The sequence below is a fragment of the Squalius cephalus genome, assembly GCF_949319135.1.
Source record: "Squalius cephalus genome assembly, chromosome: 10".
NCBI lineage: Eukaryota > Metazoa > Chordata > Actinopteri > Cypriniformes > Leuciscidae > Squalius > Squalius cephalus.
Genome location: NC_137131.1, coordinates 21,837,205 through 21,854,871, shown reverse-complemented (window position 1 = coordinate 21,854,871; position 17,667 = coordinate 21,837,205). Strand labels below are relative to the sequence as shown.

The 17,667-nt window shown below is 40.2% G+C and overlaps 1 protein-coding gene across 7 annotated transcripts in view; it reads right to left on the bottom strand.

Annotated features, from left to right (window-relative positions):
- Window positions 1-17,667, bottom strand: part of rhbdl3 (rhomboid, veinlet-like 3) — a 129,090-nt gene that overhangs the window by 16,250 nt on the left and 95,173 nt on the right. The gene's annotated exons all lie outside the window — the stretch shown is intronic.

Sequence of the window (17,667 nt, the reverse complement as noted above, 5' to 3'; positions counted from 1 at the left end):
ATCTCCAGCTGTGCATAATTTGGTTAATTATCTGAACCTGCTCCTCCCGAACTTTGTTAATAAAACATCATTTCACGAGTTCACATCTACATATAATTAGTACAATAAGTTTATGCGTATTTGGCGTGCTGTCCGGGGGGAGGGCTCCGAGCTCGGAGTTAGGCCCGAACCCAGAGTACTCCCCCCATAAAAGCCAGGTAAGCGCAGGACAGCAATCGTAAAATGATGTGGAATTAATCCACCCAAAAGTGCAGGGCATGAGAAGGTATTTACTAAAAACGAGCTTGACTGTTCGACCGGGAGGGCTCTCGCGACATCCGACGGGAACTTGGATGCTCACGGCATCGGACGGATAAGCCCATTCGGCAGTTGAACTGTCAACTCGATGACGCAAGATTTTTACGAGCGTGATTTGATAAAGAGTTTAGCCATTCAACTGGGAGGGCCCTCACAGCGTCCGACGGGAACTTGGATGCTCACGGCATCGGATGGGTAGGCCTCGCCAGCGGAAGGGAGGGCGCCCGCTGGACTCTGTCGGGGGGCTCGACCGGCGCTTCGAAGGGGGCTGGGACACGGGAACAGAACCCTCGCGGCCCGACGAATGGGGAGCCCACACAGCGACACGAGCGCGGCCGTCCCACGACGACTAAGACGGGCAGACTCTCACTGCGATTCGAACGGGAGGGCTCGATCAGCGCTTCGGAAGGGAGGCAGAGCCCGGCCCTTGAACGAGGAGCCGTTACGTGTGCGAACGGGGGAGCCTGCCATTGTTTGTAAAAGATACGCTGTATTGTAGATGTTTATTGTATCGAGCTAGAACGCAGCGAACCAAATGATACTGGAAGTGGGTTGGAACTTGGTACTGGTACTGAGAGTGACAATGGATGGAGCGCAGCAGGTGATGGAAATGAATGATTTAATTATGGCTTGGTGAGCGTTTTGATGTGGAAGCGGCTGGATCTGATGTAGGTTTTGAACGCTTCTGATGTGGGCCGAGTAGGGATTTGAACATTGAACGTTTATACTGCAGTAAATCAAACGAGAGTGGTACAGTAGGATGGGGGTTGGCGGATTGAAAATATAACGAAGTGACCTTTTTGCTCGATCAGTTTACTACCCTTTGTTTAATGAAGAAAATATGGTTTCGATATCTACGATCTGTAAATCTGAGATTGAAGGATAGGTATTTGAGTCGACGTTAGATGTGATAGTCAATTCGGAGCGGTGGAGAAAACCGAAGACAGCTAAGGACAGACGTGCTTCCAGTGTGCAGACGGAGTTGGTGGAATGGTATGCGAGACAGAGTGTTGGAATACATTTGGTGAGTATGTCAATTGCAATAGATTGACTGGTATCCGGACGAGTGGGATAAGTTCTTGAATCCTTTAATGAGCAGGGATGTTTGAGATTTATGGCGGGGGCAGGCTTACCGTAGACTAATTTATTGAAAACTGAATGCTGGTTAGATAGCTCTATTAAGCTTTTTATGCTTCTGGCACCAACGTCCCGAATTTCTGGAAAGAGTAATGGGAGAGAGTCAGCGATTTGATTTTGTGCTCCTGGAACGTGTTTGGAAGTTATTACAAACTAATCAAGCGGAGTTCCAGATGAGGCATCTGAGGAGTGGCAATTAACGCGGGTGAGTAAGAACGACCTTTGTTGATGCAGTGCATAGTTTAGTTTGTCGCGATGGACCAGGATTCTGTTAGTTGACCACTTTCCCCCCTGAGAAAGCCATGACGACGAGTAGAAGGAGCTGTCAACGGCTTAAATCGAGGGGGAGAGAGATGTAATCGAAGAAAAAGGTTAAGCCATTCCACTGATTAGAGTAAGTGATCCATAAACTCAGGGCGAGGAGGTGCGTGATGAAAGGGCGGCCTTGCGGAATTATGTGTATAGCATGGTTTAGGTGGCCGAGCGGCGAGAAGAATTCGTGTTTGGAATTATTTGGGCAGTCTATGAGGTTGGACGGAAGGACTGCCTCCGCTGTGAGACCGATGCTTGCAGAGAAGAGAAAACATAGATGCATGCAGTGTCCGCTGGGAGACCAATGCTCGCTGGACAGAGAAGAGAGAAAAATGGATGCATGCAGTGTCCGCTGGGAGACCAATGCTCGCTGGACAGAAGAGAAGACTTAGATGCATGCTACAGCACATCCTCTGGGAGACCGAAGCTCGCTGGATGGAGAAAGGCTGTAGCAGAAGATGAGATTAGCCGGAGAAACAGTTCTCCTGCTGGAGCAGACACATCCCTGCTAGCAGTAGAGAAAATGAACTGGAGTAACAAATCCTGTGGGAGCAAAGGAAACCTCACTGCCGTGGCAGTAGAGAATTAGCCAGAGAAACAGAGCTTGCGGGAGCATAGGAGACATTACTACTGCGGCAGGGGAGAAAGTAGCTAGAGTAACAGAAATCCTGAGGGAGCAAAGGAACCTCATTGCTGTGGCAGTAGAGAATTAGCCGGAGAAACAGTTCCTGCAGGAGCAGAGGAGACATTGCTGCTGCGGCAGGGGAGAAAATAGCCAGTAACAGAAAACCCATGAGAGTGAAGGAAAACCTTACTGCTGTGGCAGTAGAGAATTAGCCAGAGAAACAGAGCTCTTACGGGAGCAGGAGACAGCCTTGTTACAGCAGTATAGAAAATTAGTCAGAAATAGTTCCTGCGGGAGCAGAGGAGACATCAGGGCAGTGGCAGTAAACAAGATTAGCTAAAGAAACAGGGTTCCTGCGGGAGCAGAGGAGACAGCAGTATAGAAAATTAGCCAGAGAAATAGAGTTCCTGTGGGAGCAGAGGAGACATCACTGCTGTAACAGTGGAGAAAATAGCCGGAGTAACAGAAAACTTGTGGGAGCAGAGGAGACATCACTGCAGTGACAGTGGAGAAAATAGCCGGAGTAACAGAAAACCTGCGGGAGCAGAGGAGACAGTGCGGTGGCAGTGGAGAAAATAGCCGGAGTAACAGAAAACCTGCGGGAGCAGAGGAGACATCACTGCTGTAACTGTGGGGAAAATAGCCGGAGTAACAGAAAACTTGTGGGACCAGAGGAGACATCACTGCAGTGACAGTGGAGAAAATAGCCGGAGTAACAGAAATCCTGCGGGAGCAGAGGAGACATCACTGCTGTGGTAGTGGAGAAAATAGCCGGAGTAACAAAACCTGCGGGAGCAGAGGAGACATCACTCCTGAAGCAGTGGAGAATTAGCCGGAGAAACAGTTCCTGCAGGAGCAGAGGAGAGATCACAGCTATGGCAGGGGAGAAAAACAGCGAGAGAAACGGAAATCCTGTGGGAGCAGAGGAGACACTGCAGTGGAAGTAAACAAGATTAGCTAAGGGAACAGAGCTCCTGCGGGAGCAGAGGAGACATCACTGTTGCGGCAATGGAGAAAAAGCCGGAGTAAGATAAAACCTGTGGGGGCAGAGGAAACATCAGTGCTGTGGCAGAGGAAAAAATAGCCAGACTCACATGAAACCAGGAAATAAGCTCCTACAGTGTGTGGATGAGCAAAGGGAGGAGGAGAGTGGGGCTTGGAGAGCCGATGGTCATCTTTTTGTGCGTTAATCTAAGACGTGATGAAGAGGAGGTTAGAGATGAAATGCATTTCTGTTGTTTAAGTGGCCGAGCACAGATATCAGTTTGCTTAGAACGATATTGACTGTCTGAGAGGTGGACGAGATCCGAAAGTCCTATTTATTTATTTTTTGCCATGAGGACTGGAGATCAACTGTGTTTAAATTAATGGCCAGGATTCGATGAAGCTGAACCCATGGTTTTAACCTGCGTTTGGAATCCAGAGCGGAGCCAAACTGTGCAGGGCTGAAAGATCAATTATTGAACGTTTGATGATTAACAACATCAAAGTACACTCTGATTTAGATAACGATTGTTCGTTTATCTGTTGCTGGTTTCTAAGGAGACAGCTTACGTAAAAGACGACGCTTTGCATGAATTTAGTTTAGGCACTTTGTGTTTGTTTAATTTTGTTTCATTTAAGGATCACTAAACTATTGGTGTGAAGCACATTGCTTGTAACCATGTATAAAAACATTTATGCTATAACTAAGTTTCTACGCGATTTATGCAGATGAATTGCAGGACATAGTTAACGATATAAGTTAGGTTAAAGATTCTGAGCGCATGCGTTCAGCACGTAATGCACGAGGCCGCGAGCTACTGTACTTGTGAGTTTTAGCCACAAGAAAGCAGCGCGTTAATGACAGAAAATAATTTGGACCGACACCATTTAAAACGTGTTCCCCTCGTTATAACTGAACAACTGAATGCAATGCGAAATTTAACCACGGAGCGGAGCGCTCGCGGAGTTCAGCCAACGGGGTTGAGAGCGTAGGCTGGCCGACCGGTACTGAATCTGCGGCGCTGCTCTTTGAGGGCCTGCGGCTTCGGCCTAGAGCTGCTGGAGAAGCCCGTTCTTTCGCGTGAAGAGGGCGGCATTGCCCGAAACGCGAGCGTGGTGCTTTGCAGGCCTTATGACCATTCTCCATGGCAGGAAAAAAACTCAGAAAAAATGCGGAAGAAGTTTGCTGGTATTTCGCCTGTGGTGGCAAGGACCCGTTTATTTGGCTTGACGCCCGCAATATAATACCCGAGGATTCAGGCAAATATTCCAAAAGGACGGAAAATTCCTTCATCGGATGGGAGAGCTTGGTTCGGGAAGATAGGGCGCAGCCAAATGCTGACAAATTTTCAATGAACAGAGATAGGTCTGCTGTGAATTTATACTCTGTCATTGAGTTGATTACTGATTAATCTCCAGCTGTGCATAATTTGGTTAATTATCTGAACCTGCTCCTCCCGAACTTTGTTAATAAAACATCATTTATTATTAGATATTAGATTAGCAGAAGAGTTTTTAAAATATTTTTTTTAATTCAACCAATTAATCTTAATATATAATAATTGAAAATGCTGTTGCTGTGATCTCATGTTAAAGTTTCAAATACTTGTCAGTAATGTGTCACATAGCACTCATTGATAGAAAAACAATTGTACTTTATGTAATGTATACCAGTGGTTCCCAATCCTGGTCCTGGGGACCCACAGCTCTACACATTTTATATGTCTCCTTTATCTGACACACCCAGTTCAGTTCAGAGCTCTTTCCTAACGTGATGATGATCTGAATCAGGTGTGTTAAATGAGGGAGACATACAAACTGTGCAGAGCTGTGGGTCCCCAGGACCAGGATTGAGAACCACTGATGTATACAGTATAACAATCATATTTGTATATGAATTGTGCTATACTTATAGCACCCCAGTATCCCCTTAGACATAAAAATGACAGTTTAACAATATTTAACTGGAATTATGTTTTTTTTTTTTTATAACAGACATTGTCCTTTGTATTCCAAAACATTACAATCTTTCCAAACTATTTAACAGTGTAGTAACAGTGTGGTAGTAACAATGGAATTTTTACAGTTTAATATAATAATGCCATCTTAAATTTATCAATCAATAATAATCAAGTTTGCTCAATATTTTAATGCAAGATCCACACAAAGTTTCCACACATACTTTCCATATTGTTTTCCATTTTTACATTTTATCTCTAAAGATTAGTCACACACTTAATTTCGGTGTTTAGAGTACGATAAGTGAGTCATGAGCTTAAACAAGTTGTTTCTCATTTTGTAGGAAAATGCAGACTCCTGTGCAGCAAGCATCTATTTACATAACATAAACAGCGGCTTATAAGTCGCAGTCGACCTCGCTTGAACAATATAGGTTCACGCTTGGTCTCTTTGGAAAGAAAATTGTGTGGAATTGTTTTCCCTCACTATCTTTACTTTCCTTTCCTCTTTTTGCCTGATCTTTGTTTGAACGTTATAAGCGGTGGTGGTGCGACTCGAAGATCACCACACTCAGATGACTGCTTGTCTGCTCCTCTCCGACCAGTCTGCTCTCCCTAACAGCCAATTAGCGTTTTGCAATGTTCCTAGACAACCAATCAAATCATGCAAATTGCGAGCATGCTGTGCTCGTGGGAGGTGCCTAGACAGATGTGTGCCAAACTTTGTCAAATGAGCGAGCAGAGAAATAGAACAGATTTGTACAACTGTAAAATAATAAATAATTTCAGGATCTTCATGGGCCCCTCACATGCCAGGGCCCTTGGACTCCCTCCCCTCCTGGTGTGTACTCTGACACACAAGTGACCTGATTCTGGCATGAGTCCTTTTCCAATTCCACTCCTGCTCCAACTTTGTTTAGTCCTGTTTTTTCTGAAGCCCTGACCATTTCTCCAACTGTTCTAATTATCTGACCTTCAGCAGTGCACATGGAAAACTGTTACAGATGAAGTCCTACACACCTACAACAGTGTATGTGACTTTGGCCCTTAATAATGACATATCTGGGTGACAAAGAAACTTTTAACTAGAGGCAATATTCCTCATGTCACATACTTGGCTCTCCTCAACATCGCCAAATAGATCCTATATAAGCAAAATCTGGACCCAGATCTAAAATAATAAGAAGCAGGACAAGGTCAGCTTAATTATTCTCATAGAACAAGAACCTGAAATTTACAAAGCTTTGGATAACTAGGGCATGTTATCCAATGTCTAAAGTCTGTAGGGCACCATACAGACTTTATCAAAGAATTTGCTGACTTTCTATCAGAGTTAGTACTGGCTGCAGATAAAGTCATAATTGTTGGTGATTTTAATATACATGTAGATAACGAAAAAGATGCATTGGGATTGGCATTTAAAGGAACACTCCACCGTTTTGTCATATTAAACTATGTTATTCCCTTAACAAAGACGAGTTGATACATATCTCTCTCGTCTCAGTGCTGCACTCAATTGCTCTGGCACGCGGCGACACTTTGATAGCACTTAGCTTAGCCCAGTTCATTCATTAGGGACCAAACAGAGATGAAGTTAGAAGTGACCAAACACCTCCACGTTTTCCCTATTTAAATACAGTTATATGAGTAGTTACATGACCCAAAATAGTATGTATGGTGTATGGTGACACAAAATAAAACGTGGTGCTTTTCTAAGCGGGTAAAAAGGATAACTATAATGTATGGCGGAATAGCACTTGGGAGCACTTCGACTCGGCGCAGTAAAAAGTCACGCCTGAAAAATCCTCTCCCCCTCTCCCTCTCACTTCTGTCATTAGAACCAACGTGACTTTTTACTGCGCCGAGTCGAAGTGCTCCCAAGTGCTATTCCGTGTTACAAATATGTTAGACCTATCACTTCTGCCACTAAAGATTGTTTTATTAATAATCTTCCTGATCAGTTTCATCATCTCAGCATCCCGGATAGCTTAGAAGAACTCGATATTGCGACAGACACTTTTAACTCTCTCTTTTCCTGCACTTTAGACACAGTTGCTCCATGGCGCTTAACTCTTCCGAGTCGCCGATCACGCCGGCGTGATCAAATCACATGACCAGTTTAAGACGTCGAAGCATAAAAACAAAGTCACGTTGAGCGCTGCTGTCCACTTCTGTCGAAAGTGCTGGCTTGAAACTCTATTTTACTTTTTGTTTTGTGTTGATAGACCAAGTAAAAACGGAGATATGATAATTTAAACTTTATATAAAAAAAAGAAAAGAAAATATTGACGCGTTCGTAAAGGAACGCAAGATGGGATGCGACAGGCGTTGCATTTATTCTCATAACTTCGTCGGTTTTTGTCTTAAAACAAAACGGAGAAAAATGTGTGAATCTGCTGACTCTGCTCTTCAGGCTGCACATTTTAGGGAGTGGAGGAGGAGCCAACTGAGCAAAGAAGTGAAATTGAAAGGCGCCCGCGGGAGTCGGGAGATTGACGGAGTAGACAGAGAGACATATATATAGAAAGAGAGAGAGAGAGATATTATTGCTAGTTTTTGGAAAAGTTTGAATAGATTTTGAGAGTAGTTTAGGAGTAGTGTAGATAGTTTAGGTAGTTTAGGTAGTTTTTTGTGGAAGGAAAATGAAGCGAATGTCTTTGGTCTCATTGTTGACAGAAACTGTTTTGAGGAGTGGCACAGATAAAAAAAAAAAAACTCACCTGATATTCGTTGTAAATAGTTGTATATATAGTTTGATTTTGTGTTCATTTCACCTTTTGTATAGTATATTTGCACTTTTTAGGAACCCCTCTTACTCAAGGAAGGAAAGCCCTGTAATGTAGCTGTCTGTGTAATTGTACATGAAGTGTTTTGTAGAGTTTCTAAGCAAAAAAGAAAAGAAAAAAACGCCTATTGCCACACCTGCTTTTTGCTGTATATAGTTAGATTTTATCTCAATTTTACCTTTTTTATGTTGTATTTGCACTAATTGGGAACCCTAATACTCTGGGAATGCAAGGCCTTAAATATAGCTCTCTGTATAATTGTGTGGATAAACTTTTAAAAAGTGGCAAAGCTAAAAAGAGAAAAAAAAGCCTATGGCTACACTCGCTTTTTTTTTTTGTAAATCATATTTTTTTGTATATAGGTTGATTATATCTGAATTTTACCTGTATATGTTGACATTTACAACTTGTGTTTACATTTTAAACCTTTTAAAATGCTTCATTGAGCATGTCTGTGTTTTTTATAGTAAAAAAACTATAATTTTTCTATTCGGATTTTGTGTTTTTTGTGTGATTTTGGGTCCAGTATGTTGATACAGTACATAAAAATGAAAAAATAATTGTCTGTTCATATAGGTGATGTTGTGCTGAAAAAAACAATACCAAACATTGGTATGGTAAACATTTGTTTAAGTCGCAAAATAAAAAAAATAAAAAGTACTCAAAAACGGCCAAAATAGCCCAAGACTCCGAAGAGTTAAAGAAGATTAAAGAAAATAGTCCAATGCCATGGTACAACGAGCACACTCAGGCCCTTAAGAGAGCAGCCATAAAAATGGAGTGCAACTGGAAGAAAACAAAACTAGAGGTATTTTGCATTTCATGGAAAGAGAGCTCGATTGCATACAGAGAGGCCTTAAAAGCTGCTAGATCTGCTTATTTTTCAACCCTATTAGAAGAAAATAAACAAAACCCTAGGTATTTATTTGAAACAGTGGCTAAACTAACGAAAAATAAAGCTTCAAGCCCAGAAGTTTCCAAGCAGCACAGCAGTAATGACTTTATGAACTTCTTCACTTATAAGATTGATAATATCAGGGAGAAAATTATAACTATGCAACCGTCTATTACAGTATCGCATCAGGTAGTGCATTGCTGTCTCCCTAAGAAAAAAATGGATTCATTCATAACTAGAGGAAGAATTTTCTAAACTCGTTAAATCATCTAAATCTACAACCTGTATGTTAGACCCTATACCAACTAAGCTACTGAAAAAAATGCTTCCAGAGGTCATAGGTCCTCTTCTTAATATCATTAATTAATCTTTGTCATTAGGATACGTACCAAAAACTTTTAAGCTGGCTATGATTAAACCGCTTGTTAAAAAAACACAACTTGATCCTACAGAATTAGTCAATTACAGGCCGATCTCGAATCTACCTTTTCTGTCAAAGATACTAGAAAAGGCAGTATCTTCACAACTATGTTCCTTTTTAGAAAGAAATAATATCTGCGAGGATTTTCACCGTTTTAGACCATTTAGGATTTAGACTGTACCATAGTACTGAGACAGCTCTCATTAGAGTCACAAATGATTTGTTCTTATCATCCGATCATGGTTGTATCTCTCTATTAGTGTTACTCAATCTTAGTGCTGCATTTGACACTATCGACCACAACATTCTTTTAAATAGACTCGAAGATTACCGTAAAACTTCAAATAATAGCCCGGGCTTCTATTTACCCAAATCGCCGAACTGCACCGGCTTGTATTTGAGACAGGCGTCTATAAGAGACAGGCCTTTAATTTAGTGTTGAGATGTTCAAGCATGACAGTATGAGGTTACCACATTATATTATGTTTTCTTTATAATTAATTTGAATGTGTTTAACAAATCATTTAATGTAAGAAATGTCTTTGCAATGGACAGCAATGGGCAGAACACAAGTTACCGCTAAAATCCATCGAGCATATGAACTTGAGCATATGAAATGTATTTTGCCCGAAACACATCAACAAGAAAGAATGAAGGCTACCCTGTAAAACAACTGCAATCATGTGATAGAAAATTACTCTATTCATCACTATCATCATCCCCGCGATCCTCAATTAGCCTACAAGTTCATTGGCGAATTCCTCCTCCACGTCGCTCTCCTCCACTTCTCCCTCTCCAGCCTCCGCTAACTCTGCCTGCCTTGCTTGCACTAACAGCTCCCGCCCAGATGCGCACGGCTCTCCCTCTTTGAAACAATGGATAAGGTGATCCTCGCTTCCATCAGAAGCTACTGTCAGGCCACATACCTAAGGATAACATCCCGAAGTTAATGAAATATATTATCTCCTCTTTCTCCCTCACACACACACACGCGCGCGCGCGTGATGAGTCGTTCATGAACGGTTGCGTCTGCCACGTGAAATCTAATCAAAACATGGAACAGACGATCTGATGGGTTTTAGAAGATCATATACAACCCGATACTAAAAAACAGACCGGGCCTCTATTTGAGACCGGCCTTTATTTACCCAAACTTGTCGTCACACCAGGCGTTTAAAAGAGACAGGCGTCTATTTGGGACTCTGCTATTATTTGAAGTTTTACGGTATGTTGGCATTAGTGGAATTGCATTAGCATGGTTTAAATCATACTTTATCTGACCGTTATCAGTTTGTAGCATTAAATGAAGAGATGTCTTATCGATCATAAGTTCAGTATGGTGTACCACAAGGCTCAGTACTAGGACCGTTGCTGTTCACTCTGTACATGCTACCCTTGGGAGATATCATTAGGAAGCATGGCATTAGTTTTCACTGTAATGCTCATGATACGCAGCTCTATATTTCTTCACACCCTGACGAAACTTACCAATTCACAAAATTAATGGAATGCATAGCTGATATAAAAAAAACCTGCATGACTAGCAACTTCCTACTACTTAATTCAGAAAAAAACAGAGATTCTAATTATTGGACAAAAAAAGTCCTCACGTAATAACTTAGAATACTGTCTAACACTTGATGGCTGCTCTGTCAAGTCTTCGTCGTCGGTTAGGAACCTGGGTGTGCTCTTTGATACCAAACTTTCATTTGAAAGTCACGTGTCTAGTATCTGTAAAACTGCATTTTCCATCTTAAAAATATATCTAAATTACGTCATATGCTCTCAATGAAAAGTGCAGAACAATTAGTTCATGTGTTCATGACATCAAGGCTAGATTATTGTAATGCTATTATGGGTGGTTGCAATGCACGCTTAATAAACAAATTACAGCTGGTCCGAAAAGCAGCAGCTCGAGTTCTTACCAGAACCAGGAAGTATGACCATATTAGCCCAGTTCTGTCAACACTGCATTGGCTCCCTATTAAACATTGTATACATTTTTAAATATTGCTGATCACTTACAAAGCACTAAATGGTTTAGCTCCCCAGTACTTGAGCGAGCTCTTAACGCATTATAGTCCTTCACGTCTATTGCGATCTCAAAATTCCGGCCAGTTGATAATACCTAGAAAATCAAAATCGACTGCTGGCGGTAGATCCTTTTCCTATTAAGCACCAAAACTTTGAAACAATCTTCCTAACATTGTCCGGGAAGCAGACACACTCTGTCAGTTCAAATCTAGACTAAAAACACATCTCTCAGCCTAACATACACATAATACATTATAGACTTCTATAATTCAATGTTAGGCTGCATAGTTTAGGTCAGCCGGAACCGGGAACACTCCCCGTAAATCCTGATGTACTTGTTACATAATAAGAAGGATGGCATCTGCGCTAATATTAGTCTCTCTGTTTATCCGAGGTTTTAGTCCGCTGGATCCAGGCCGTATCTAGATCTGATGAAGGACCTGCGCCTGGGAACGATGACAACGCAGTCCTGAAGTGTCAACCAGTCCATCCCCTGTGAAGGCCTCCTTCCCTTCCCTTTACCTCAGTACAGATAAAATGTTGTCGGGATAATTCCGGTTCACGTGGCTACGCAGACGCGACAAAAAAAATCTGTATTATAAAATTTTTAAGGCCAGACAAGTAGTTTATTGAGGGTTGATTTGTAAAGAAGGACTACACGCCTGCACACATATATATTCAAACGCGCATACCTTTAGACTGAACACGTAATGCGCAACGTCTGCGTTTTCACGGGTTTGCGTTTTTGAGGTTTGCACAAAGATAACGGATAATCGTTTGCACCTTCGAAACTATTTCAGGGAGTGCGTTCTCAAGACACCAGGCACTGTTTTGTGCGGATGGGTGGCCGGAGCGCGTTAAGGGTTTTCTTGTTAGAACGGTGTTGTGTTAGCGGTCCCTAAGTTTATAACTAATGGTCTTCGCAACAGAAGTGAATCAATCAATCAAAACTAACTTTAGCTGGACAATAACTTTATCCTAGAGCTGTTGTAAAGCCTAAACAATCTGTTACGGTAATTTCCTATTATCTCTATAAAGCTGCTTTGAAACAATCCATATTGTTAAAAGCACTATATAAATGAAGGTGACTTGACATGTATCTTAACTTATCTTAACGATGTGTATTGTGAAAAGTGCTATACAAATAAATGTGAACTGAATTGAACTCATGGTGGATGATCATACAGATCTAAAAGAAAGAATCAGTGTAACACAACTTATTGAGGATGCTGACGAAGACATCAGTCTGACAGACAAAAGCAACAAAAAAATTTAACTGGATAGCCTTTAATATGTAAACTGAAAGTGAACATCTCTGAACGTTTTAGCCTATCTTCAGTATAGGTATCAGTGATGCGCGGGTCAATGTATAAACAAACCGCACCCGACCGACGTTTTCAACTAACCCGCCCGCAACTCGGACCGCAAAAAACGAAAAAGAAAATATTGTACCCGACCCGCTTCCTGACCCGCATTTTTTTTAAAGTATAGCTATAATGCTCATCGTAGCTCTTAATATAACTTAATATTCTAATTTTGTCAAGAATTATAAAAAATCGTCAATATAAGCTCATAATTTGTACTAAAATAGTCTAAATATTTAGTTTTAAAAACAATTTTAAAAAGCTGGCTATGTCTATTTTGATGTTTCTGCGCAAGTTCAGCAGACAGTGAGGTTCGGGTTTGTTCCGATCAGAGCTCGTGAGCGGAGAGCGCATTTCTGAATATTCCGCTCCGCTCATGGTCGCTCGCCCAACCCAGATGGCCTGCTGTTTCGAAAATATGTGGAATAAGGGCTGCCTCCGACTATTTTTTTTTTTCTTGTCGACTAGTTGTTCATTTAAGCCATTCGTGGACAAATCGCCCCTTTATATTAAATTAATTTCTTAAAGGCTAGCCTACAGGAATAAGCGTAATGACCGCACGCTTAAAGCTTGCCACAAAGAACCGGTTGAAGTAATGATTATGAATGTGTCTAAATTAGCAAGGAGACATTTAATTGTTTAGTAATAAACTGGTGTTTTCTGTGTCGCTGCAAAGATGAAGTTGACAATGCGGAGATTGCGGACTCGCCATGAACGCCAGAGAGAAATGTACATTTCATATGGATTAGCCTACATAATCAGAGAGTATAGCCTATTTATTTTGGTTTGAATATTTTCGTTTAAAAGTAGACATTTCAAGCTTTCTGTAATATATAGCCTATATTTATCAAATCTGTGAGGCACAAGTTGAGTTTCGGCGCCCTCCAGTTCACATGCAGTGATCGCGTACCGGCGCCTTATTTTGTCTGCTATATATTTGCTTCTTATTTAATAAATACGGGCAATTGATTGATAAAACATTGATCAAAATTAAGATACAATTTATACAAAACGAAAATCTTTTAAAAAGAGTTTTCTATAAAACAAAACTTAATGAAGTCGTCAAAATCATGTTTTACCAAAAACAGCGCCGTTGCTAGGAGGGCGTCAGCGCCTCTGCCTCTCAGCGCCTCTGCCTCACGAGTGGATGATAGCCCTGAAGACGCCTAGCAATGATATACCTTTAGTGGTAGTATACCTTTAGTTAAGTTATCGCAGCGCGCTAAGAGACAATGTTATCGGAAAATGCAGCCCAGGTATATTCATAATGGAGATTCCAAAGCTCTCTTCTTTGGACAGAACCATGGAGAGCGATCGCGGATTTACTTTTACAATGCAACACAATATTTAAAGAGCATCAAGCTATTAACCCTTTCATGCATGAATTATGATATCCTCAGTCAGGATTTTTTTCCTATGTGTTTTTATTGCTCTTAGGGCATGAAAAACAAGAATTGATTTTTATTTTATTTTTTTACAAATTTTTCAAAGAGATCTTCAGATGTCCACTTGAGTGGACAGCATGCATTTGGTTTAAACTTAAGATATACTAGATTTAATATAAGACAATAATCAAACACATAAAGTATGTGAATTTAACGAACTAATCAATACAATTATATCAAATCATGTGAAAACTATAAAATATATACAAAAAATCTAAATGCAAAATATTGCAAAGGCTTCATACAACTTCATACAAGTTGCACTTGGTGTATCTTTGATATCAGAACATGAGGACATGATTCCATCAGATTTTTCAACAGTCTGTCAAGGTACAACTGTGGAAACCACTCAGATGCTCCCTCCAGTGCACCAGAGTATGGAGATTTACCCTTATTAGCTGATAATTCTGATTATGTTCAAGATGGACATGCACATTTCTATCATAGCCCTCCTCTGAGAAAACCTAGCGATACGTTTTTTCAATCTCATCTGAAATGATCAGTGTTGGGGGTAACGCACTACAACTAACATGCATGACCCATTCAGATTACTTTTTTGATGTTACAAGTAAAGTAATGTGTTACAAGTAACATGCATTACCTAATCAGATTACTTTTTGATCTAACAGGTAATTAACTACAAGTAATGTGCATTACCTAATCAGATTACTTTTTTATGTAACAAGTAAAGAAACGCATTACAAGTAACATGCATTACATAATCAGATTACTTTGTGATGTTATGAGTAAAGAAATGCATTAAAATAATGCATATTACATAATCAGATTACTTTTTGATGTTATGAGTAAGGAAACGCATTACAAGTAACATGCATTATGTAATCAGATTACTTTTTGATGTTATGAGTAAAGAAACACATTACAAGTAACATGCATTACGTAATCAGATTACTTTTTGATGTTATGAGTAAAAAAACACATTACAATAACGTGCATTATGAAATCAGATTACTTTTTGATCTAACAAATAAAGTAATGCATTACAAGTGTCATACATATGTAATCACATGACTTTTTTCAATGTCAATGAAAATTACTTTCTAATAATACAAGTACATTTATTTACAGTAAAAAAGTCACTGCAGATTTAGTTTTTAAGTTTTAAATTTCAAAAACAATATTCACATTATAATTATGAATTGTAGCTGAAATATAGCAGTTGATGCATGACGTCCACTACAGTGGACATGTGATTAATCAGAGTTTTCTCTCAATCTAAAATCAAAACTTGGAAAATTTTACTGTGATATGACTCATTAGATATTGCTTGATGCTGCAATATTTTTTTTACCTCCAAGAGTCTCCTAGATTTGAAGGAATGGGTGGATATTCTGGAGCAACTTGGCATGTCTGACTGACCCTTGGCCATCTTAGTTTGGAGGGGGGAAAAATCGAAACACAAAGGCTTGCCACTTGATTGCAATTTATAGGATGATGCACAAGGGTCCAATGAAGAGATTGATGTGCAACTTTGCCATAAAAACCTGTGCAAATTCAAGAAAATGCATTTTTAATAGCTGTCCACTGTAGTGACCACTATGCGTGAAAGGGTTAAAATCTATATTATGTATACGCACAGATAATATAACAGTAGGCTATATTAGTCAATATTTTTTTATTAGGTTAAGCAGTGATTGGATAACGTTTTTTTATTTTATTTTTATTTAACGTTTTTAATTTAAGGCCCACCCACAATTGGTCTGGCTTATCCAAAACTGGAATCCTGGCGCCGTGCCTGGTTGGTCGTGCCAGTTTTGTGGTTATCAAATGTGAAAATAGCATCGCAAGAAGTAGCCTACACATGACAAAGCCAGCACTTTGGTCATCATCTTTCATTATTTCGGCAAATGTCTCCCACACTTTGCTCTTTCTATTTGTGTATAATTTTGCGGAGCTTCCACTCCCCAGTCTTCACCTTTTCTCTTGCCGCCTCCATCTCTACCTGCAGACTGAGCTCGTGCGTCATCTTCGCGCCAGTTATTCAGCCAATAAAGTGTAAATTAAATTTAAAACGTATTCATAGAAAATTGTGTCTAGAACTATATCAATTACAAAGGTTTAATTGGCATCTTTATTTCAAACGACCCGACCGACCGCGACCCGAATATCATTAAAAATATTTTTGGATGACTCGTAACCGCGGGTAACCGCGGGTGACCGCAGGCACCCGCTCATTTCGGATCAACCCGCGCATCACTGATAGGTATACAACAAGAGACAGTTTCATGTCCCCAGAAATAGAATATAAACGTAACTGAATTACTTATCAGGAAAATCTGCATAAATGATCTTAAGGCTCTGATCTAAAACTGATCTCTGTTTCAACAAAATCCACTGTTTCCAGAATAAAAGATAATTGAATCACCGCTATGAAAAGACTGAAATAAGAGGGTACATTCGAAAAAGCAAGAACAAATTTTATATACACTAACATATACAAATGATACAGTATGTATACATGTAATTAAGAAGTGTAACAGTTAATTCTGTTGTGGCTTTGTTTGGAACTTTTTTTTTTGGGCTGAGCAAAAAAAGAGTGACAAAATTGTATCTCAGTATTAACTTGTTTATTGAACTGATCGTAATCGTGCTATTGGTCTGAATATCACCACATGAGATCAAAGCAACAACACACTAGGTTGTGTGATATTATATAAGTATGAAGGGCAGTAGCTCTCAAAACTCAAGGACAGGACAATGCCAAAAACAAATCATGTACACTAAGTACCAATTTTATTCTGGCATTTAATGTTAAAGCATTTTCAAAAACACAACATTTTCATATGTTTAAAAAAAAAGTCTGTGTTGACCTTTAAATGACCTTTCCAACAGATTACAAATATAATCTTATGAAAGGGATTTACAGTGGTGGTGGTGGGGGTGGTGGGCTGGGGGGCATTCTGCTGTCCTGAATGATATCATGTGGTGTTTAATGCTGTGACACACAGAATAAGTCATGTCTGCTGGTGGTGACACCAGGTGAGAGAGTGACTTTTGAAAACCCCTGTTTCTGTGTGAGAGACTGTTGTCTTATTGGGATTCTGTTGGTGCAGCAGACAGAGCAGATCACTAGCTTGGGTTAATGGGGAGATTACTCGGTAGATGAGTGTAATATAATACATTAAACCCCACGGATCACAGCACATCAGACACATCACAGGGTCTCAAGCCCTCCATCAACTGGGGACAGAGACATTCAGTCCTCCACGCCAGAAAAAAGCTTTTTGAAATGTGCTTTAGTATGTTTTTGTGTGCCTGAAAATGTTGCATTGAGGGTGTAAGCATTTTAAAATGCCAGAAAAGAAACAGCTAATAAAAGCAGTATCTAAAAATGGCACAAATTAGAAGCAGTGGGCCACATTGTGAGGCTGCAATACTCTTGGATGAT